We start from the raw sequence: 24,109 nt of genomic DNA, 5'->3' as shown, positions 1-24,109 counted from the left end.
TAAAAATGGGCAAAGGATAGGAACAGGCACTTCAACAAAGAAGACATTCAGGCAGGTAACAGATACATGAGGAAATGCTCACAATCATTAGCCATTAAAAAAAAAAATGCCATTAGAGAAATGTAAATCACAACTACAATGAGATACCATGTCACTCCAGCAAAAAAAGGCTGCCATTAATCCCAAATCAGAAAATAATAAATGTTGGAGAGGTTGTAGAGAGCCTGGAACATTTATTCACCACTGGTGGGAATTTAAAATGGTACAGCCACTTTGGAAATCAATCTGGCACTCCCTTAAAAAGCTAGAAATAGAACTACCATAGGATATGGCAATCCCACTCCTTGGAATATATCTTAGAGAAATAAGAGCCTTTATACGAACAGATATATGCACAACGATGTTCATTGCAGCACTGTTTACAATAGCAAAAAGATGGAAGTAACCAAGGTGCCCATCAACAGATGAATGGATAAATAAATTGTGGTACATTCACACGATGGAATACTTCACATAGATCAAGAACAATGATGAATCCGTGAAATATTTCATAGCTTGGAGGAATCTGGAGGGCATTATGCTGAGTGAAATTAGTCAGTTGCAAAAGGACGAATATTGTATGAGACCACTATTGTAAGAACTCGAGAAATAGTTTAAACAGAGAAGAAAATATTCTTTGATGGGTATGAGGGTGGGGAGAAAGGGAGGGAGAAGGATATTTGCAAATTTAGATAGTAGACAAGAACTATTTTAGGTGAAGGGAAAGACAACATACAATAAAGGAGAGGTCAGCATAACTGGACTAAATCAAAAGCAGTTTCCTGAATAAACCAAATGCTCCGAAGGCCAGAGTAGCAGGGGCAGCATTTGGGGGACCATGTTTTCAGGGGACATCTAGGTCAATTGACATAATAAAATCTATTAAGAAAACATTCTGCATCCCACTTTGGTGAGTGGCGTCTGCAGTCTTAAAAACACTATCAAGCGGCCATCTAAGATGCATCAATTGGTCTCAACCCAGCTGGAGCAAAGGAGAATGAAGAACACCAAAAATACAAGGTAATTATGAGTCCAAAAGACAGAAATGGCCCCGTAAATCCGAGACTACATCAGCCTGAGACCAGAAGAACTAGATGGTAACCATCTACAACCGAAGACTGCCCCAACAGGGAACGAAACAGAGCATCCCTGATGGAGCACGAGAGCAGTGAGACTGCAGACCTCAAAGTCCCATAAAAAAATCAGACTTAATAATCTGACTGAGACTAGAGGAACCCTGGAGGTCACGGTCCCCAGACCTTCTGTTGGCCCAAGACTGGAACCATTCCCAAAGCCAACTCTTCAGACAGGGATTGGACTGGATTATAGGATAGAAAATGATAGTGGTGAGGAGTGACCTTCTTGTCTCAAGTGGACACATGAGACTATGTGGGCAGCTCCCGTTTGGAGGGGAGATGAGAAGGCAGAGGGGGACAGAAAGTGGCTGAATGGACACGGGGAATACAGGGCTGAGAGAAGGAGTGTGCTGTCTCATTAGTGGGAGAGGAACTAGGAGTATATAGCAAGCTGTATACAAATTTTTGTATGAGAGACTGACTTGATTTGTAAAGTTTCACTTAAAGCACACACACACAAAAGATGGAAAGAATACACAGAGTCACAGTACCAAAAGAAATGGTCGATTTTCAGTCGTTTCATGAGGTGGCACATGATGAAGAACTGGTAGTAGTGAAGCAAGAAGTCCAAGCTACACTGAAGGCACTGGCGAAAAACAAGGCTCCAGGAGCTGACAGAATACCCACTGAGTTGGTTCAACAAACAGATGCAGCCCTGTACATGCTCACTCCACCATGCAAAGAAATTTGGAAGCTAGCTACCTGGCCAACAGGCTGCAAGAGATGCACGTTTGTGTCCATTCCAAAGAAAAGCGATCCAACAGATTGTGGAAGTTATCAAATGTAAATCATAGTATTAGTAAATATGGTAAACAAACAAACAAAGAAACTCTATCTACTCTACAGTGAATATGACATTCTATCCCCAGGAGATCTAGTGAGTTTATGATGTTGTTGTTAGGTGCTGTTGAGTCAGTTCCAACTCATAGCGACCCTGTGTACAACAGAACGGAACAGTGCCCAGCCCTGGGCCTTTCTCATTGCTATGTTTGAGCCCACTGTTGCAGCCACAGTGTCAATCTGTCTCATTGAGGCTCTTTGTCTTTTTCACTGACCCTCTACTTTACCAAGCACGATGTCTTTTTCCAGGGGCTGATTCCTCCTGATAATATGTCCATAGTACGTGAGACCAAGTCTTGCCACCCACCTTTCTAAGGAGCATTCTGGCTGTACTTCTTCCAAGACAGGTGTGTTCATTCTTCTAGCAGTCCATGGTATATTCATCATTCTTCACCAACAACATAATTCAAGTTTCTGTTCTTTTGTCTTCCTTATTCATTGTCCAGCTTTAGGATGCATATGAGACGACTGAAAATACGATGGCTTGGTTCAGGCACACCTTAGTCCTCAAAGGGACATCTTCGATTTTTAACACTTTAAAGAGGTCTTTTGTAGCAGATTTGCCCAATAAAATATGTCATTTGATTTCTTGACAGCTGCTTCCATGGGTGTTGATTGTGGATCCAAGTAAAATGAAATCCTTGACGACTTCAGTATTTTCTCTGTTTATCGTGATTTTTTTATTGTTCCAGTTGTGAGGATTTTTGTTTACTTTATGTTGAAGTGTAATCCATACTGAAGGCTGAAGTCTTTGATCCTCATCTTCAAATCCTCTTCACTTTCAGTAAGCAAGTTTGTGTCATCTGCATGTCTAGGCTGTTAATGAGTCTTCCTCCAATCCTGGTGCCCCTTCTTCTTCATAGAGTCCAGCTTCTTGGACTGTATGGATTATATGTTTTTTAAAGACACTGAGTTTTTGGTAATTTACTACGGCAGCCCTTGAAAATGAATACAGAGCCCTTCACCAAGAACAAGTCAAGTTAGCACCAAAAATGCTCCTGTAAGGGTAGCCGTGTAGCACGAGACATGGCAGTTTTTAAAAGTATGAACTAAAACTTTCAGCTTTGACAAAGGAAGGGCTCCTCTAAGTCCAAGTTCTAAGTCCATTGCTGTTGGGTCAATTCTATCTCATAGCGACCCTAAACGACAGAGTAGAATTGACCCATAGGGTTTCCAAGGAGTGGCTGGTAGATTCGGACTGCTTGAATAAGTATTGTGAAAAAATACAACCCTGACACACAACTTTTCTGAGCTTAGTATTAAAACAAAACAAAACAAAAAAGTCGCTATTGAGTGGATTCTCACTCATAGGGACCCTATAGGACAGAGTAGAGCTTCCCCACAGGGTTTCCAAGGAGCGACTGGTAGATTCAAACTGCAGACCTTTTGGTAGCACCCAAATGCATAACCACTGCACCACCAGTGGCTTTCAAATCAGCTATAGGCTGATGATCTTCAAATTCTTAGAACCCAGAAAACTACTCTACCTCAGAGTGGTATCCACAGCTGGGAACTGTTCTCCACACTTGGATGACCTCAGACATCCAAATCTAACATGTCCGGAAAAAAATCTTTTGGTCATTTTCTCAAGTTTGTTCCTCCATGATTTTCCACATGGTAGAGAATGGCTCTGGTGACCATGCGCTCATGGTAGCCTGAATTCTAGAAGTCACCTTTGATTCTCCATTCCCCTCATCCCATACATCTGATCCACCAGCAATTCTTGGCAGCTCAAGCTCCAAAGTACACCTCAAGCCTGCCCACTGTTCCCACCTGCACTTCCACCATCACTCCTCGCCCTGACCACTGCAGAAGCATCCTCACCAGTCCTCTGTATTTGCTGTCTTCAAGTTCTCCTGGGCTACAGTTAATTCCTGGGACACATTCTTTCTCAAGACCATTGAACAATAGAAGGAGAAGGGCATTTAGTTGTATGCTACCTCCTCCGCTTGAGCTGCATGCCCCTCAGAAATCACTTTTCACTGTCCACTCTATAATGTCTCTATTCCAAATTCCTGTCTTTGGCCGCACTGCTTTGATAGCGTGCATGCATGTGTGCTTCAGGGGTCATGTAGACTGCTGCTTGGAGGAATTTTTCTTAGTACAATCATGGTCGTGTGCCATCAAGAGATTCTGACTCATATCAACCCTGTATGACAACTTAGAACTGCCTCACAAGGTTTCCTAGGTTGCAGTCTTTATGGCACAGCCCTGGTGGCCCCGTGGTTAAGAGCTCGGCTGCTAACCAAAGGGTGGACAGTTGGAATCCACCAGTTGGTTCTTTGCGGAAAGACATGGCAGTCTGCTTCTGTAAAGACTTATAGCCTCAGAAACCCTATGGGGCAGTTCTGCTCTGCCCTATAGGGTCACTATGAGTCGGAATTGATTCAACAGCAACTGGTTTGGATTTTGTTTGGTTAGAATCTTTATGGGAGCCCATCTCCAGATCTTTTCAACCCCTGAGCTGGTGGGTTCCAACGGCCCACCTTTCAGTTAGCCAAGCACTTAACCGTTGCACCTCCAATACTTAACTCTGCACGCGAGGGGGCCCTCTCCTGACGTCTCCCGTCTCCTCACCCCGCACACCTTGGCGTTGTCCTTGCTTCTAGACCCCACCCTCCCCTCTGGAGGCCCAACCCCCCCACGCCCGCCCCCCACCCGGGCCGCTGGGCGGGGCCGGCAGCCATGTTCCTCGCCGTCCAGCCAGTTACTCCCGGAAGCGCTGGGACGGGTGGTGAGGGGCCCGGGCCGGATGGCGCGCCTTAGAGAGGATGCTGTTCATGCTGCGTTCCCTGCCGTGTTCTCTGAAAGGTAGGAAACTCCGACACCTGGCTGGAGGGACCTGCTCCCAGACTGAACAAGCCCGGCCCCTCGAAGGTGTGGAGGGAAGGCGCCAGGAGGGCGGGTCCCAGTCCCAGCATCCCGTGGGCTCCAGAGGTTGGAGAGTCCGGACCTTGGGTTAGCAGCTGGCATCGCCCCCTCCGGCGTACCCCGTCCGGAGTGATCCCCAGGGGCGGACGCTGCGTGGGGGCCGGCGGACGCAGCCACTCTAGGGTCTGCGAGAGGGAGCCTCTGGCCCGGGAGACGCAGCTGGTCTGCGAAATTTGCATCCCCATGGATTTGCGGGGGGGGGGGGTCCAGCCGCGGGTTCCAGCTGCGGAGTGCCCTCGGGCCTGGGGGCTTGAAGGCATGGGGAGAAGGGCCGTGTCCAGGGCTGCGCCCAGGTCCCTCCTCTGCCCGGGGCGGGTTTGCGGCCAAGCTGGGGGTGGGCACCTCCCCCCCGCCCCCCACCTGCTCCCTGTGCCAGGGGGGAAACCAAGGCCCAGAGTTCGCCCGGGGGGGGTGAGATTCCAGACTGAGGGCGGGGCACTCGCCCCCATTCGTCATCCCACCCCCACCAGACTCCGTAGGGTGCCACGGACAGGGGAGAGAGGGATCCCCCCCCCAAGGCCCTGCTGCCCCTTACTGTTTTGGGCGCTGTGCCTGGGAGGCTGAGGCACCCTGCGCCCGCGCCCGCGCCCGGCTAGTCTACTCTCGGGGCTGGGGCGTCGGCGGGGCCCCACCGGGAAAGGAAGGGGTCCTGGGAATCTGTGGAGCAGCGCGGGGATCCTACTCCTTGTGGATGCAGCAGCGATTCAGTGTCTGTTAACAGTGTGGATGCCGGGTCCCGCTCCCCCTCTGCGTGGCAGGGGTGGGGTAGCAGGAAGGGGTCCTGAGCAACCATGTTGTTTGTTAACTTAAACGTTTGTGCGGCGCTGTGTAGCGGTAGCTGTGGACGCGGTCTCTGGTGCTGAGGGGATTTGAGGGTTCCTCACACTGGCGGGATTTGGAGCCTCTACCCTGGTGGCAGTAGGTTTAGTGGGTTACCCTGGTGGCGTAGTGGTTACGTGCTAAGGCTGCTAGCCAAAAGGTTGGCAGTTTGAATCCACCAGGCGCTCCTTGGAAAATGTGGAGCAGTTCTACTCTGTCCTATAGCGTCGCTATGAGTCAGAATTGACTCGATGGCAACGGGTGTGTTTTGTTTTTTTTTTTTAGGTTGGAGATTAGGTGTCTCTCAGGCTGACATTTGAAAGTCTGGAGCTGACGGTTTATGAGGGTTTCTAAGGGTTTTAAGCGCTCCGGCCATGGGCACCAACCCGATCTTCCAGCACCTGCGGACGGACCGCCCCCCACCCCCCCCCGGGGGATTGGCTGCTCTGGGACCCAGAGCCCAGAGGGCGGTGAGAAGCTGACAAACGTGAGTGATGTCCTGCAGGCTCCAGTTGGCGGGGCAGCCCTGCTCACATGGTCTCAATACCGGCAATTGGGCAGTCGGCTTCGTGCCTGGGGGTGGTTTCCGAATGTTCCCTCGTGTCCCCCGACCCATGCGGGGCGACAACTCTCCCCTGGGCGGGTACCTAGTAGAGGCCTGCAGGGCATCAGGGTATGGAGGGGCAGAGCTTGGGCGGGGAGGGCGCGGCCCTGCAGGTTCCTGTACATGACCACGGCGGGGGGGTGCGGGTCCTGAAGGCTGGGCCTGGTAGAGGACCCACTAGGTCGCACAGAAGGAGTGGGTTAGGATAATCATAGCATTAATGGGAGTATTGAGAGAGCGCCCTGGGGCGTTGGGTCCCTCGGGAAGAAAAGCTTCTGCTGTCGCCACTGGAGCGGTACCCAGTTCGTCCCATCTTAGGTCCAGGAGGTTCCCATGCTCGGAGGGCCTGGTGGGCAGAACAGAACCGGCGGTGCGCACGCCCTCTCGCGGCCTTGCACCGAATCGCTGAAGTCCAGTGTCAGGCGATTCTAAGCCATGGTTTTGGAACTGAATAGTGAAGCAGAGCAAATGATGCAGTGCCTTGATGGGACCGGTGGAGACAACAAGAAGCAAAGCACAGCTCAAACTTCAAAATTCCACTGAGTGTTAGTAGGATTTGGAGGAAGAAAATAGACGGAGACTCGAGAGGCCCAGAGATGCAGAAGGGTTAGAGGATTAGGGTTAGGGGTTAGGGTTTGGTGTTAGGGGTTCAGGTTTGGGGGTTAGAGGTTTGGGAGTTAGGTTTAGGGGTATAGGTTTTAGGTGGTTGGGGGTTGGGGTTAGGGCTGGGGTTACTAGGCTCGGGCACAAGTGGTTTAGGGTTAGGGTTAGAGTGAGGCTGAGATTGATTCCCCAGTCTTGTGTACCGTCTTTCCTTCGCCAGAGTTACCACCGATCTGTTGTTTGGTTGGAAACCCTGGTGGCGTAGTGGTTAAGAGCCACCGGTGCTAACCAAAGGTCTGCAGTTCGAATCCACCAAGCACTCCTTGGAAACTCTATGGGGCAGTTCTAATCTGTCCTGTAGGGTCGCTATGAGCTGGAATTGACTCGACAGCAGTGGGTTTGGTTTTTTTGGTTATTGTTTAGTTGGCTTTTCTCTACCCGCTCTTCGTCTCCCTGGTGAACATCAAGGATTGTTTCTGTGCGTAAATGTTTTCATGAGTTTTTATGATAGTGGTCTCTTACTGTATATGTCGTTTTGTGATTGACTTAGTGTGATGCGCCCCAGATTCATCCATGGTGTGAGATGTTTCGGAGATTCATCATTGGTCTTTATTGTCGTGTAGTGTTCCACTGTGTGTATGTACCGTAGTTTGTTTATCCATTCCTCTGTGGACGAGCACTTAGGTTGTTTCCATCTTTTTGCTACTGTGAATAATGTCGCAGTGAACACGGGTGTGCATGTGTCTATTCCTGTGACTGCTCATGGAAACCCTGGTGGCTAGTGGTTAAGTGCTATGGCTGCTAACAAAAAGGGTTAGGGTTTGGGCTTAGGGATGTTAGGGTTAGGGTTGTTAGAGTTAGGGTCGTTAGGGTTTGGGGTTAGAGTTTAGGGTTAGGGTTTTTTGGTTGGGGTTAGGTGTTAGGGTTAGGTTTAGGGTTTGAGGTTAGAGTTTGGAGTTACAGGTTAGGTGTTAGGGGTTGCAGTTTGGGGTTTAGTCATTAGGGTTTGGGTTAGGTTTTAGGGGTTAGGGTTTAGGTTTAGGGTTGGGGTTGGTGTTGGGTCTGTTTGGGATATGTGGTTTGGGGTTAGAGGGTTGGGGTCTAGAGGGTTGGGGTTAGAAATTGAGGGAGTTAGAGGGTGAGGGGTTAGAGGGTGAGGGGGTTAGAAGTTGAGAAGATTATAGAGTGAGGGAGTGAGAAGGTGAGGGTGTGAGGGGGTGAAGGTTAGGATTTAGGGTTAGAGGGTTTAGGCTTAGGGTTCAGAAGCTTGGGGTTAGGGGGTTAGGGTTTCAGGGTTCAGAGGTTGGGGTTGGTGTTGTGGTTAGGGTTAGAGGGTTAGGGTTAGAGGATTAGGGTTAGGGGTTAGGGCTAGGGCTTAGGAGTTCAGGTTTAGGGGTTTGGGATGGGTTTGGGGTAAGGTTTTAGGGTTTAGGATTAGAGGGTTAGGCTTAGGGCTTAGAGTTTAGGGTTTTAGGATTTAGAGTTTAGGGCTTAGGGCTTAGAGCCTAGGGTTTAGGGCCTAAGGTTTAAGGCTTAGAGTGAGCGTTAAGGCTGGGGGCTGGGGTTAGGGTATTAGGGTTAGAGGGTTAGACGGTTTAGTGTTTAAGTTTAGGGTTTAGGGGTTAGGGGTTGGGGTTAAGGGTGTTAGTGTTTAGGGTTTTGGCATTTAGGGTGTTAGGGTTAAATGTGTTAGGGCTAAGGGTGTTAGGGTTTTGTGTGTTAGGGTTTTAAGTGTTATGGTTTAGGGTTTAGAGTTAAGTGATAGGGTTAGGCTTAGGCTCATTCTTAGGTTTAGGGCTAGGGATTTGAGGTTTAGGGTTTGGGGTTAGGTTTGGAGGTTGGGGTTAGGATTAGGGCTAGGGTTAGAGGGTTAGGGTTAGAGGTTAGAGTTAGAGGGTTAGGGTTTCGGATTAGGGTTTCATGTTAGCGTTAGAGGGTTAGGGTTCGAGGGTTAGGGTCATTAGGGTTAGGGTGGTTAGGGGTTAGGGTTAGGTGTTAGGGTTTAGGGTTTACGGTTAGGTTTAGGGTTTGGGGTTTGGGATTTGAGGTTTGGGTTTAGGGTTTGAGGCTTAGAGTATAGGGTTTAGTGTGTAGGGTTTTGATGTGTAGTGTTTTGGGGTGTAGGTGTTTAGGTTGTAGAGTTTAGGGAATGGGGTTAGGGTTTGGATTAGGGTTAGAGTTTAGGGCCTTGGGGGTTAGGACTTAAGGGCTTAGGGTCTTAGGGGCTTTGGGGCTCAGGGCTTAGGGGCTAGAGTTAGAGGGCTAAGGCCAGAGGGCCCGAAGGCCAGAGGGCCAGGGTTATGGTTTGATTCCTGGTTGGCAATTTTTTTCCTTCAATATTTTGTGTAAGTCATCCCTTTGCCTTCTTGCCTGCATGATTTCTGCTGAGTAGTCCAAGTTTTTTATTATTTACTCTCCTTTGTTGGTGACTTCCTTTATCCCTAGCCTCTCTTAAAATTCTCTTTATATTTGATTTTGGCAAGTTTGATTATTATGTGTCTCGGTCACTTTCTTTTGAGATCTACCTTATGTGGAATTCGATGAGCATCTTTCATGATATCAGGGAAGTTCTGCCAACAAATCTTCAACAGTTCCCTCTGTATTTTCTGTTAGCCCTCCCTGTTCTGGTACTGAAATCACTCATAGTTATTTCTCTTGATAAAGTCCCACATGATTCTTTGGATTTCTTCATTTAAAATTCTTTTATCTGCTTTCTCTTCAAATATATTAGTCCCAAGAGTTTGATCTTCAATCTCAGTAATTCTGCCTTCCAATTCCTCAATTGTGCTCTTATTACTTTCTATTGAGTTTTCTGACTCTGCAATTTTATTGTTAATCTTCTGAATCTCTGATTGCAGTCTCTCTATGGTTTCTTGCAGCTTATTAAATTTTTAACTCTGTTCTTGAGTAACCTTTTTAATTTCTTCAGCTGCTTTATCTTTGTGTTCCTTGGCTTGATCTGCATTTTGCCTCATTGGAGAAATCCTTGGGCCCTTCACTGGCATGCCATGCAGCTCCACGACGTCCACTCCTGGCCCTGGCATTTGGCCGGTGCCCCACTGAACATGTGCTCCGGAGCCATGTTTCTCCACCCATCACTATCATTCCCCCACCAGGGGATATGTGAGTGTGGGAGTCACCATTTCTCACTGGCAGCAGCATCACAAGTCACTAGACTTCCAGGTACCCGCAGACGTAGGCTGCCTTCTGCCTCAGGAAAGGTCCCGAATCCTTTATACCAGACGCTGACACTGGGCCACTGGTGGACATTCATTTTCATCCACACAGAGGTCTGGGTGAGGGTCAGCAGGCCAGGTAGGTGAAGTCAAGGCCAGGTGGGCGGGACTAAGGTTTCTTTGCCATCACCATGGAGAGAGTCTCCCCACCGGAAGAGTGGGCAGAGCTTATGATGGGCCTGGTGACAAGACTTAGCCAATGGCAGAGATCCAGTCTGCCAGGCAGATGACACAGGGTCCTCCATTGTGACCTAGGACACCTAGTGGCCAAAGGATTTGAGCACACCCTGGGAAAGGCTATGCAGGCACAAGGGAGCCCCTGGTGCAGACTGCTTCACGGCATTGGCAGAGCAGGCCAGGGTCCAATTTTCCCACTTTCCTCAGGATATCAGTACGCAAGACATCCCCACTCACCATCTCTTGCCTCTCTCTCTGTATGTGTTCATTCTCTGAAATCTCTTCCTTCTCTCCCTGAGTCACTTCACACCTTGGAGTGCCTGACAGAGTGCCTAGAGATGAAAGAGCAAAGGCGGAAGGCCTCTGGCTCTACTGGTTGCCCATGGGCAGAGAAGATCAGCTAGTCTATCTGGAAGGTCTAGACAGTAGTGACTGATTGCGGAGCTACACCACGGGTGGACTCTGGCCAGGTGAAGCTTGTTGACATGTGGCAGCCTCTCCGGAGACTACTAATTCCGCTGATGACATTGTATGCAAATACCCGGGTGAGTGCCATGGGCAGAAAACATTGACACATACCTGCCAGAGGTCTATCCTGGGTCTGAAGCGTCCACCCTGGTCTCCAGGGTCTCATCATGTCAGCACACACTTTGCCTGCACACATGGAATCTGCCTCTCTCCACGAATGCCTTCTCCTCCTAGGAAACACAGGATGGCACTCAGCCAAGGGAGAGAACAGGCAAAGTCAACTGAAGCCCCCATTTTCAAGATTTTGCTTCTGCTGGGCCACAGCCCCCAGTGGCACACTGCATGCACGTCACTTCTCCAAACACAAGGCCGCAATCCGGGCATCCAGGGCCCCAGCAGTCCAGAGTCTGCGGGTGGCAGCGTACTCTGCAGAGGGTGGCACCTCTTTGCCACGTACAGCAGGGAGGCCTGGGCCCTAGACTGGCTCCGCTAGAGCTCCACGACCTCAGCTATTTTCCCTGACCTTTGGCCCGTACCCTCATGAGTGTGTGATCTCTAGTTACACTTCTCCTCTGACCACTCTGAATCCGTCAACTGCGGATACCTGAGCGTGGACATCAACATCTATCGCTGGCTGCAGTGTCACAGGTCAATAGGTGTCTAGGCTCAGGCTGACCTTGGCTGTCTTCTGCCCAGGCAAGGAGCCTAATCCTTCCAAGGAAATGAGGATGTTTGGTCAGTGGCCGACATCCTTTCTTTCATGCACAGAGCGGTCTAGATGAGGGGAAAGAGGCCAGGTAGGCCAGGTGAAGGCTGAGTGCGGGGCCTAGGGCTTGTTTCCCAATCCTCATGGAGACAGCCACCAGAAGGCTGGGCGGAACTTCTGACGGGGACGAGTCACAAACACTGAGCCAATAGGAGAAGTCCAGCCTAACCGGCCAGTTCTGCAGAGCCCCCCATTGTACCCATGGACACACAACGGCCCCTCGTGTCTTTGGCCAGAAAATCGAGGGCACCAGGGAATAATTTCACAGTAGCCAACCCCTGATGTGGACACGTTCGACACACTGGGACAGCAGGCAGGTACCTCTTTTCCACTTACGCTACGATATCAGTAGACAAGGCGCCCTTCCTCAGCATCTATGGCCCCTCTCTGTATGTGTTCATTCAGAGAAATCTCTTCCTTCTACCGCTGAGACACATCACAAGTATGAGGGGCCTGACAGAGAGCCTGGAGATGAAACGGGGGAGGCTTCTGGCTGGACCGCTTCCCGGTGGGTAGACAATAGCAGGTAGTCTCTCTGGAAGGTCTTAGCTTCTCTTGATTGACATGGGCAATACAATAGGGGCGGACCCTGGCCAGGTGGAGCTTGTGGACAGATGCAACCTCTCCGGCGAGGAATAATTCCACTGCTGCTTTGTTTGGTGAAAACCTCGCCCGCCAACTCGGATGAGCAGAGAACATTGACCCACACCTGCCAGGGGCCTGTCCTGGGACTGAAGATCCCAACATGGTCTCAACGTCGTCACCCTTTCAGCACACACCTTTCCTACACACATACTCATGCCTTCCTCCGTCAGTGCCTTATCCTACTAGGAAACAAAGCATGCCACTGAAAAAGGCCGAAGCTAGGGAAATTGAAGAGATGATGCCATTTTCCAAGTTTTTGCTGTCTACATGTCCCCGCCTCCGGTGCAACGCTGTGTATGTGGACGGGCTCCGATGGCAAGGCCGAAATCCTGGCAGTCTGGCCCTGCAGTCCAATGGTTTATGGACGTGGGGACACGGATGACCTGTTTGCCACATATAGGAGAAATCCTTGGGCCCTTCACTGGCTTGCAATTAAGCTCCACGATGTCCACTCCTGGCCCTGGCCTTTGGCTGGTGCCGCATTGAACGTGAGCTCTGGAGGCATGTTTCTCCGCCCATCACTATCCTTCTGCCACCAGGGGATATGTGAGTGTGGGAGTCACCATCTGTCACTGGCAGCAGTGTCACAAGTCACAAGACTTCCAAGTACCCGCAGACCTAGGCTGCCTTCTGCCTCAGGCAAGGTCCCGAATCCTTTATCCCAGATGCTGACACCTGGCCACTGGCGGACATTCATTTTGATCAACACAGAGGTCTGAGTGAGGGTCAGCAGGCCAGGTAGGTGAAGTCAAGGCCAGGTGGGCGGAACTCAGGCTTCTTTGCCATCACCATGGAGACAGTACCTCCACAGGAAGAGTGGGCGGAGCTTATGATGGGCCTGGTGACAAGACTCAGACAATGGCAGAGATCCTGCCCAACAGGCAGATGACACAGGGCCCTCCATTGTGACCTAGGACACCTTGTGGCCACAGGATTTGAGCACACACTGGGAAAGGCTACGTAGGCACAAGGGAGCCCCTGGTGCGGACTGCTTCAGGGCATTGGCAGAGCACGGCCAGGTACCTCTTTCCCACTTTCCTGAGGATATCAGTAGGCAAGACATCCCCACTCACCATCTCTTGCCTGTCTCTCTTGATGTGTTCGTTCTCTGAAATCTCTTCCTTCTCCCCCTTGTCACTTCACACCTTGGAGTGCCTGACAGAGTGCCTAGAGACGAAAGAGCAAAGGGGGAAGGCCTCTGGCTCTACTGGTTGCCCATGGGCGGAGAAGATCTGCTAGTCTATCTGGAAGGTCTAGAGAGTAGTCATTGATTGGGGAGCTACATCTCGGGCGGACCTGGCCAGGTGAAGCTCGCTGACAAGTGGCAGCCTCTCCGGAGACTACTAATCCCGCTGATAACATTCTATGCAAATACCCGGGTGAGTGCCATGGGCAGAAAACATTGACACATACCTGTCAGAGGCCTATTCTGGGTCTGAAGAGTCCACCCTGGTCTCCAGCAACTCATCATCTCAGCACACACTTTGCCTGCACGCATGGAAATTGCCTCTCTCCACGAATGCCTTCACCTGCTAGGAAACACACGAAGTCACTCAGCCAAAGGAGAGCACAGGCAAAGTCAACTGAAGCCCGTATTGTCAAGATTTTGCTTCTGTTGGGGCACAGCCCCCGGTGGCACAGTGCATGTGCGTCACTTCTCCAAAGACAAGGCCGAAATCCGGGCAACCAGGGCCCCAGCAGTCCAGAGTCTGCAGAAGGCGGCACATGGATCGCTTCTTTGCCACATACAGGAGGGAGGCCTGTGCCCTAGACTGGCTCCGCTAGAGCTCCACGACCTCAGCTATTTTCCCTGACCTTTGGCCCGTGCCCTCATGATTGTGTGATCTCTAGTTACACTTCACCTCCGACCACTCTGAGTCGGCCACCTGCGGATACCTGAGTATGGAAATTAACATCTATCACTCGCTGCAGTGTCACAGGTCGGTCACTAGGTGTCTAGGCTCAGACTGACCTTGGCTGTCTTCTGCCCAGGCAAGGAGCCTAAGCCTTCAAAGGAAATGAGGACACGTGGTCACTGGCCGACATCCTTTAACCAACACTGAGTCCCTGGTCAGCATCCTGGAGTCCTGGCAAGAAGAGCCAGGCACCTCCAGGAGCATCTGGAGGAGGAGACAGGGGCTGAAGAAGCTACCACACCTACTGGTGCTGCTACACATGTGGGAGACCTGGCTGCAGAGGGTGCAGGCATGGCCTCAAGGTCAAAGGAGAAAGCACCTGAAGACGTGCTAGGACTCTTAGACTGAGAGAAGCAGGATGTCTGGACTGCAAAATATGCACCCTTCAGGGAAGAAGTTCATTCAAGCTTCTTAAACCCACCTCACCTGGAAAATCCATCCTCTTTTAGCCTTGTGCCCCTTCCACGCCCCTTCTAGTACAAAGAGAGATGCAGCCCTACGGCACCAGGGTGGAAGAAGCCCCAGGATAGCTGTCTGAAGATATGAGGTCCACTCAAAAGCTTCCCCCGCCAAGGAGAGAAGAGGACAAGACTCATCTGCAGATGAGGTCTCAGGGCCCTGAGAATGAGCATAATGTTTGTAAGGAAAGAGAAATAGGATTTCAGTGGGACATGGAAGTCTGACAAAGAGCCTCTGCAAAGATAGCTCTAAGGGAGGTGTGATTGTGAAGGTGGGCTGGTCACTGAGTTCTTTGTAGTACAAGGTACTAGACAGAAGCCAGACTCTGGGGGGAACCTGCCTGCCGGTGAGCAGTGGGCATAAAACCCTAAAGCAATGAGAATCCAATCCCTTCCCAGCAGCTTCTGCACAGATCAGTGATGTTTGCTTGGTCTTTCTCTTTTCTGTGGTCTAACCTGATCTGTTCTGAGATCAGAGAGTTGGAATAGAAAAGCCTGACTGAGATGAAACGAGCAAAGAGAAGACAAGGCCTCCTAAATCTGGTGAAGACAGAACACAGATAACCAAAGGTGAGGATGGGAAGAAAGAGATTGAGTTCCAAGTCCCATCACAGTATCCCAGGGCCTGGGAATCCCTGGAAGTGCCAGAGGTGTGTACTCCCTGGGAGATGCGACCCCAAGTGCCAGAGGAATCCCTATGGAGCAAGGAAGGGAGGGCAGGGCCTCTAGGATGGGCACTTCCATACAAGCTGCCCATGTGAATTTCTCAGAGTGACCGTGACAGATCCTGAGAGGGACAGTTTGAGGCAAAGGAAAGTAAGTTTTCTGAAGAGGGGTGAATTCCACAGTCTCCTGATAATGAAACAGAAATCCCGTCCTGCTCAGAGGTACTGAGTAGGAGGGATTGTGAATTCCCATCCTGCACAGAGGTTGGCTGGGAAGTTCGACTGTCTAAAGATAATGTGGCCAAAGTCTTCTTTATCTTTCAAAGATATATCTTTAACTTCCTGCAAATTCAATCCTGAAAAAAAGCCTAGAATATACAAGTGTGGGTTTTTCAGGAGAGCAACAAGGGGAGAAGGTGATAGTGGCATATCAGAGAAGGAGAACAATAGTCTAAGGGTCCCTGTGTTACTTAATGAATCACACATGGTGTCCAGCATTCTTCCTTACCTGTAGACATGCAAATTCAGTAGATGTTTTAGCAATAACTGAATTAATCCTCACAGAATTCTTTTTGGCCATTTCGAGGCATAGAGACCAGAAGAAGTCATTAGTTACAAGAGCAAGCAATAATTCGCTGGTCTGAATTTTGTTCAATTTCTGTGTTTGCCCTTCATAGATGGATAAAAGTCTCTGAATCTGGCATTGAAGACAGTGTTTTCTCTATTGTTATGGATTGAATAGTGTCCCCCAAAATGTGTGTCAACCTGGCCAGGCCATGATTCCCAGTATTGTGTGGTTGTCCTGCATTTTGTGATCTGATGTGATTACTTATGTGTTGTAAATCCTAACCTCTGTAATGTTAATGAGGCGGGATTAGAGGCAGTTAGGTTAATGAGGGAGGACACAATCTACAGGATAAGGGTGAGTCTTGAGTCAGTCTCTTTTGAGATACAAAGAGAAAAGTGAGCAGAAATGAGAGGGACCTCATACCACCAAGGAAGAAGTGCATGGAGTGGAGCATGTCCTTTTGACCCAGCGTCCAGGTGCTGAGAATTTCCTAGGCCAGGGGAAGATGGATGACAAGGACTTTCCCCCAGAGCCACAAAGAGAGAAAGCTTTCTCCTAGACCTGGTGCCCTGACTTCAAACTTCTTGCTTCTTAAACTGTGAGAGAATAAGTTTCTGTTTGTTAAAGGCATCCACTTGTGGAATCTCTGCTATAGCCACACTAGATAACGAAAAAACACATATATAAAATAGTCAAAAAAAAAAAGTTTCAAATACACACACATACACGTATGATGTTATTAAACTTTAAAAATTTTACATTCTTATAACACATTTAACAACAGAGATTTGTATACAGAAGTTATAATAAGAGCCATCCCCACATAAGTATATTGTACCTGCTCCCCCAAAGTGTCCAGTGTCCAAAGATACATATGTACCCTTTTACACACTTCTTTTTGCCGGGACACATGTAAGTACATTCGTTTGTTTTTATGGAAATTAGGTCACACTTTACCCATGTTTTTCTCTGAATCACTCTTCACTTGACAATTTCTCATGGTTCCTCTAAATCAGCAGACATGGAAGAAGCACTCTTTTTGGTTCTTCCTATTTTTAACTCCCACCACTCTTCTGTCAGTTTGTTGTACTGTGGTGGCATGCATGTTGCTGTGATGTTAGAAGCTATGCCACCGGTATTTGAAATACCACCAGGTTCACCCATGGTAGACTGGTTTGAGTGGAGCTCTGGATTTAGACAGACTAGGAAAAAGGACCTAGTGACCTATTTCTAAAAACAACTGGCCAGTGAAATCTTACAAATAGTACTGGAACACTGTCTGATTGAATGACAGAGGATAACCCCTTAGGTTGGAAGGCACTCAAAATATGAGTGGGGAAGAGCTACCTTCTCAAAGTAGATCCCACTTTAATGACGTTTCCTGATGGGGCACAACTCATAATGAGAAGAAACTGATGCAAATATCCTTTAATAATCAGAACGTGGAATGAAGGAAGTATGAATCTAGGGAAACTGGAAGTCATCAAAAATGAAATGGAATGCATAAAGGTCAGTAATCCAAGGCATTAGTGAGCTGAAATAGCTTGGTTTTGGACATTTTAAACTAGACAATGATATGTTCTACTATGCCAGGATTGAGATACTGAAGAGAACGGCATCATATTCATCGATAAAAAGAACATTTCAAGATCTTTTCTGAAGTAGAACACTACGAACAATAGGATAATATTCACAGGCCTACCAGGAAGACCAGTTAATAAGACTATTATTCAAATTTACACACAAATTATGAATGTGAAAGATGAAGAAGTTGAAGGTTTTTACCAAGTTCCGCAGTTTGAAACTGATCAAACGTGATGCATTCATCAATCAAGATGTACTGATAATTACGTAATTAGAATGCGAAGTTGAAAACAAAGCAGACAAATCAGCAGTTGGAAAATAAGGTATTGATGATAGAAATGACAATGAAGCTTACATGATAGAATTTGGCAAGACCAATGACTTATTCATTGCACATACCTTTCGTCAGGAACATAAATGGTGACTATACTCGTGAACCATTCCAGGCAGAATAGATAGGAATCAAATTTGTGGAAGGTGATGATGGAGAAGGTCAATACCATGAGTCAGAATCAGGCCAGGGGCTGACTTCAGAACAGATGATCAGTTGCTCATATTCACGTTCAAGTAGAAGCTGAAGAAAATTAAAACAAGTCCATGAGTCAAAGTATGCCCTTGAGTATATCAAACCTGAATTTAGAGACCATCTCAAGAATAGATTTGATGCACTGCACACTAATGATCGAAGACCAGATTAGTTGTGGGATGATAGCAAGGACATCATATATGAAAAAAAACAAAAAGTCATTAGAAAGACAGGAAAGAAAGCAAAGACCAAAGAGGACGTCACAAGAGACTCTGAATCTTGCTCTTGAATGTACAGTAGCTAAAGAGAATGGAAGGAAAAATAAAGTAAAAGAGCTCAACAGAATACCTGAAAGGGAAGCTGGAGAAGACAAAGTATGATAATATAATGTGAACAGATCTGGAGTTAGAAAACCAAAAGGGAAGAAAACACCTGGCATTTCTCAAACTGAAAGAACTGAAGGAAATATTCAAGCCTCTAGGTGCAATACTGAAGGAAGGATTCTATGGGCAAAATATCGAACAACACAGGAAACATCAAAAGAAGACGGAAGGAATACACAGACTCAATACACCAAAAAGAATTGGTCGACGTTCAACCATTTCAGGAGGTAGCATTGGATCAAGAGCTGATGGTACTGAAGGAAGAACTCCAAGCTGCACTGAAGGCATTGGCAAAAAACACGGCTCCAGGAACTGATGGAGTACCAAATGAGATGTTTCAACACAGGGACGCAGTGCTGGAGGCGCTCACTTGACTATTCCAATATATTTGGAAGACAGCTACCTGACCAAATGACTGAAAGAGATCTATATGTGTACCCATTTCAAAGAGAGGTGGTCCAACGCAATGCGGAAATTATCGAGCAATGTCATTAACATCCCACGCAAGAAAAATTTTGCTGAATATAATTTAAAAACAGTTGCAGCAGTACACAGACAGGCAACTACCAAAAATTCAAGCTGGATTCAGAGGAAGACATGGAACGTGGGATATCATTTCTGATGTCTGATGGATCTTGGCTGAAAGTAGAGAATATCAGTAAGATGTTTACCTATTTTTGTTTCCTATACAAGCACACTCAACTGTGTGGCTCATGACAAATTATGGATAGCTTAGCAAAGAATGGGAATTCCAGAACACTTAACTGTAGTCATGCGGAATATCTACGTAGACCAAGAGGCAGTCATTTGAGTAGGGCAAGGGGATACCGTGTGGTTTAAAATCAGAAAGTTATGTGTCATGGTGGTATCCTTTCACCATACTTACTCAATCTGTATGCTGAGCAAACATTCTGAGAAGCTGGTCTGGAAGTACAAGAACATGGCATTAGTTTTGGAGAAAGATTCACTAACAACCTATGATATGCAGCTGATACGACCTTGCTTGCTGAAAGTAAAGAGGACTTGAAGCAGTTACTGATGAAGAGCAACCACTACAGCCTTCAGTATGGATTACACCTCAACATAAAGAAAACAAAAATTCTCACAACTGGACCAGTAAGCAACACCATGATAAACAGAGAAAATACTGAAGTCATCAAGCATTTCATTTAACTTGAATCCATAATCAGTGCCCACAGAAGCAGCAGTCAAGAATTCAAACAATGTATTGCATTGGGCAAATCTGTTGCAAAAGACCTCCTTGAAGTGTTGAGAAAGAAAGATGTCACTTTGAGGACTAAGGTGTGCCTGAGCAAAGCCATGATATTTTCTATCACCTCACATGCTTGAGCAAGTTAGACAATGAATACGGAAAACCGAAGAACTGATTCATTTAAAATATGGTGTTGGCAAAGAATACTGAATATACCATGGACTGCCAGAAGAATAAACAAAACCATGTTGGAAGAAGTACACCAAGAATGCACCTTAGAAGCAAGGATGGCGAGACTTCGTCTCACGTGCCTTGGACATATTTTCAGGAGGGACCTGTCCCAGGAGAGGCTCATCATGCTTGGAAAAGCTGAGGGTCAGAAAAAAAGAGGAAGGCGCTCAACAACATGAACTGACACAATGGCTGCAAGAATGGGCTCAAACATAGCAATGATTGTGAGGATGGTTCAGGATCAGGTGGTGTTTCATTCTGTTTTACACAGGATCGATGGCATCTAACAGCCACAACTAACATATGTATGCATATATATATGTATGTGTGTATGTGTGTGTGTGTATATATATATATACCCATTGCCATCGAGTCGGTTCCAACTCATAGTGACCCTACAGGACAAAGTAGAACTGCCCCACAGAGTTCCCAAGGAGCGCCTGGTGGATTCGAACTGCTAACCTTTTGGTTAGCAGCTATAGCTATTAACCATTATGCGACTAGGTTTTCCATATATATATATTCTCTTCACTAGTTTTGCATCTCTAGAGATCCCAGCTAAGACATTTGGTACCTACTGTGGTTCTAGAGGAACCAAATCTTAAGGATGAGTTTTCTGAATTGATTCTCAAGTCTGGCTAGTCTTAAAGGCACTGATGACTGTCTCCAGTAGTAAACAGGCTATTGCTAATCCATGGTGGGAGGTGACAATAGAAATACGCAAAATACTACTACCACTGGATCAAATATTTGTGAGAGACAAGGCTCTGCCTGATTACATATTTGATACTTTTCTATAATTTTGTCAGAATAAGAATAATAAGGAAGCTGCTTGGTTAGTCCTGCTTTTGCTAGTCACACTGGTGAATGAAAGAAATGGGCTCAAAGCTCAAGCACCACATACAAGATCTGAAAGCTGCCACTTGTGCCCAGAAAGAAAACCATATTTCTTATAGTAACAAGGCTAATGCTGCCAAAAATAAACTCAGATTCTTATCATAAGAGTGACTGAATTAAAGCGCCAGTTGAATATCCAGCCTCAAATGGTGTCTGAAGTTAAAGTGAGGGCACTGATTGGGAAGAAATGGGATCCTGAAACTTGGGATGAGGACATATGGGCAGACAGTCAGGAAGCGGGGGACAATGAACCTCCAATTTCTGTTGAATCGCTCTTCCTAACAGAACCAGACCTCTTACTCCCATCTGAAGAGATTCTCTAACTTTGCCTGCTAAGGCACCCTTCCCAGTAAAACAATTATCCCTTCCACCTCCATCTAATGAGATTACCCTCAGCTGTGCCTGAAGTGTCTTGTTTGAGTTGTCTCCTGGGGTGGTATCTGGGGCATTGCCTGGGGCATCACCTTAGGCAGATGTCTTATAAGACACGGCTGAACATCCCACTGCCACTGCCCATTTTTGCTTCTAGACCTATACCTAGACTTCAGTCCCAACAAGCCCCAAAAGGTGAACTATGAAGTGTGACCCAGGAGACGGTATGCTAAACTCCAAAAGAACTGCTTGATTTTTCTAATATATACATACATACAGAAACCTGGTGAATATGTGTGGGAATGGCTATTATGGGTGTGGGATAATGGTGCAAGCAACATAAAGGTGGATTAGTCTGAGTTTATTGATATAGACCCAGGAAGCATAGATTCTTCATTCAGTGTTTCAGCTTGAGAGGTTAGAAAAGGATCTCATAGTTTATTTGGTTGGTTTACTGAAGCATGGATTAAGTGGTGGCCTACAATAAATCAAGTGGAAATGGCAGATCTGCCATTGTATACTGTAGGAGAAGGTAACCAAAGGCTGAGGGAAACTGGCAGGTTAGAATGGATTTATTAGGCTGGACCCACAGACCCACACACGGAGTGCCCAGAGGGCTTTCTTTGTACCATAGCGGTGAGGTACAAATTTGTGCAGCAAGCCCCAGCATTATTGAAGACTTCTGTGGTTGCTATTTTATGTAAGTAAGAGTCCACAGTGAGAACTGCCCTAACTGAATTAAGACACCTAACTACAATGCAGTTGACTGGACCCCATGGTGGTAGCAGCCAAATGGTAGCACTCAATCAACAAAGACAAGGTGGGTGTGGTTACCATAACAGACAGTAGAGTCAAAGCAGTAATCAGAATAGTCTGCTCACATGGATTTATGGCAATGGCTACTTAGTCATAGTGGCCCTGGGAGTGAAAGAGCTGGGAAATGTACATCTCCTGGTACCTAGTGTCTTAGATATCTAGTGCTCCTGTAACAGAAATACCACAAACGGATGACTTTAACAAAGAAAATTATTCCCTCACAGTCCAGGAGGCTCTATAAGTCCAAATTCAGGGTGCGAATTCCAGGGGAAGGCTTTTTTTCTCTGTCACTCTTAGGGGAAGGTCTTTGTCACCAATCTTCCCCTGGACAAGAAGGTTCTCAGCACAGGGATCCTAGGTCCAAAGGATGCACTGCTCCTGACACTTCTTTCTTGGTGGTACTGAGGTCCCCCTGTCTCTCTGCTCTTTTCTCTTCTATATCTCAAAAGAGACTGACTTAAAACACAACTTAATCTTGTAGATTGAGCCCTGCCTCCTTAACATAACTGCTTCAAATCTTCGCTCATTAACATCATAGAGGTAGGATTTACAATACATTGGAAAATCACATCAGCTGACAAAATGGTGGATAATCGCACAATACTGGGAAGCATGGCCTAGTCAAGCTGATATATACATTTTGGGAAGACAGAGTTTAATCCGTAACACCTAGTATGCAGCTATCGACCTGTTAATGCCTTTTTCTCCATACCTGTTTGGAAGTATCACCAGAAACAGTGTGCCTTCTCTCTGACCTAAGTATATAAGGACCAAATAATATAGAGGAATCTCTGTTACATTTTCTCCATCTTACCATTATTTGGCCTCACAGGCAGACCCAGTCACTTAATTGCACAGCAGAATGAAGAGATTAAAGCCCCAACATTCTTGCCAGTGGACCAGGAAGGTAGCTGCTCAGACATCAGAGAGCCTCAGAGAGACAGAGACCAGGCGGCTCAAGAGAGGGATACCATAAAGTTGTTCTTCATACCCCCCTCCACTCCCATAGTTGCATATGCTTTGCTCTGACCCCAAGAAGTAGATCAATCCTTTGAGAACTGCATTATGGGTTAGAACACCAACAAGGTCCCAGACTGAGTGACACTCCCATAGATTACAACCAAATATCATCGCAAAGTCTTCAAAATCTGAACTGACATCTGAGCCACAGCACACAGAAGTTGGGAAAGAACCTGCAGCCTGAACATAACTGGGTCAAGTGATTCCTAAAACAAACAACATCGACATTTTCTGTAAGATTGAAGTAAGACACAGTCTTGGAATCATAGACAAAAACTTTAAAAAGCTACTTTAACCACGCTCAAAGAAGTAACGGGCACACCTTAGAAAAATAGAAAAATACATAGAAACCATTCACGAATGAAAATTTTAGACAGGAAAAATAGAGATAAAAAATTCACTTGATCAGCGGAATGCTGTTGACAGACAAAAGGATCAATGAGATGAAAATAGTTCAATTGAAAATATCCAATCTGAAAACAGAGGACAAATATTGAAAAAAAAATGAACAGAGCCTCAAAAAAATCCAAAAATATCTAACATTTATTTACTGGAATTCCATAAGGTGTAGAGAAAATATGTGGTGTAGAAAAAAGTATCTGAAGAAATACTGGCTCAACACTTTCCCAATTTGTTGAAAGACATAAACTTACAGATTCAAGAAGCTCTGCAAACTCCAACAAGTTAAACTCACATAATTTTACGCCCAAATGCCTCACTGTCAATTGTGGAATAACAAGGACCAACAAAATATCTTCAAAGAAGCTAGAGAGAAAACAACTCATCTCACACAGGAGAAACAATTGGAATGACTCTGTATTCATCATCAGAAGCCATGGAGGCCAAAAGGCTGTGAAAACAACATTTTTTCAACACTGAAAGAAAAGAAACATTAACCCAGTGTTCTATAGGCTGTTATTTCCTTCATGAGTAAAGGAAAAATACTGACATTCTCAGGTGAAGGACGCTTAAGAGAATTCATCGCCACCAGACTTGTTCTAAATGAAACACTAAGGAAGTTCTTCAGGTGGTAGACTTGGAATTTCAGGAATTATGGAAAGCAACAAAGTCGAAAGTACCTTCTGAAGTTTGCCGTTCAGCCAAAGATTAGACAGGTCTATAAAACAAACAGTAACACACGTGAAGAAAGTGTTTCTTAGTTCAATCGTGTGTATGAGACCAAAAGTGCAAAACCT

General features: G+C 46.8%; 1 long non-coding RNA gene across 4 annotated transcripts in view; it reads right to left on the bottom strand.

The window, feature by feature from the left end:
• Positions 1 to 10,802: 10,802 nt before the first annotated feature.
• The window catches only part of LOC135229175 (uncharacterized), a 167,044-nt gene continuing 153,737 nt past the window's right edge, over positions 10,803 to 24,109 (bottom strand). For 3 of the 4 annotated variants that reach the window (XR_010319939.1, XR_010319938.1, XR_010319941.1), the window contains 2 exons: positions 13,678 to 13,796; positions 10,803 to 11,083 (listed from right to left, as the gene is read on the bottom strand). This is a non-coding gene — a long non-coding RNA (uncharacterized LOC135229175). Of the gene's footprint in view, positions 11,084 to 13,677; positions 13,797 to 17,854; positions 18,030 to 24,109 lie in introns of all 4 variants that reach the window. The other variant, XR_010319940.1, reaches the window with a different exon arrangement.

The sequence above is a fragment of the Loxodonta africana genome, unplaced genomic scaffold (genome assembly GCF_030014295.1).
Source record: "Loxodonta africana isolate mLoxAfr1 unplaced genomic scaffold, mLoxAfr1.hap2 scaffold_113, whole genome shotgun sequence".
NCBI classification, from domain to species: domain Eukaryota; kingdom Metazoa; phylum Chordata; class Mammalia; order Proboscidea; family Elephantidae; genus Loxodonta; species Loxodonta africana.
The sequence above is the reverse complement of the archived record's forward strand: the minus strand, read 5'-3'. Positions and strand labels throughout refer to the sequence as shown.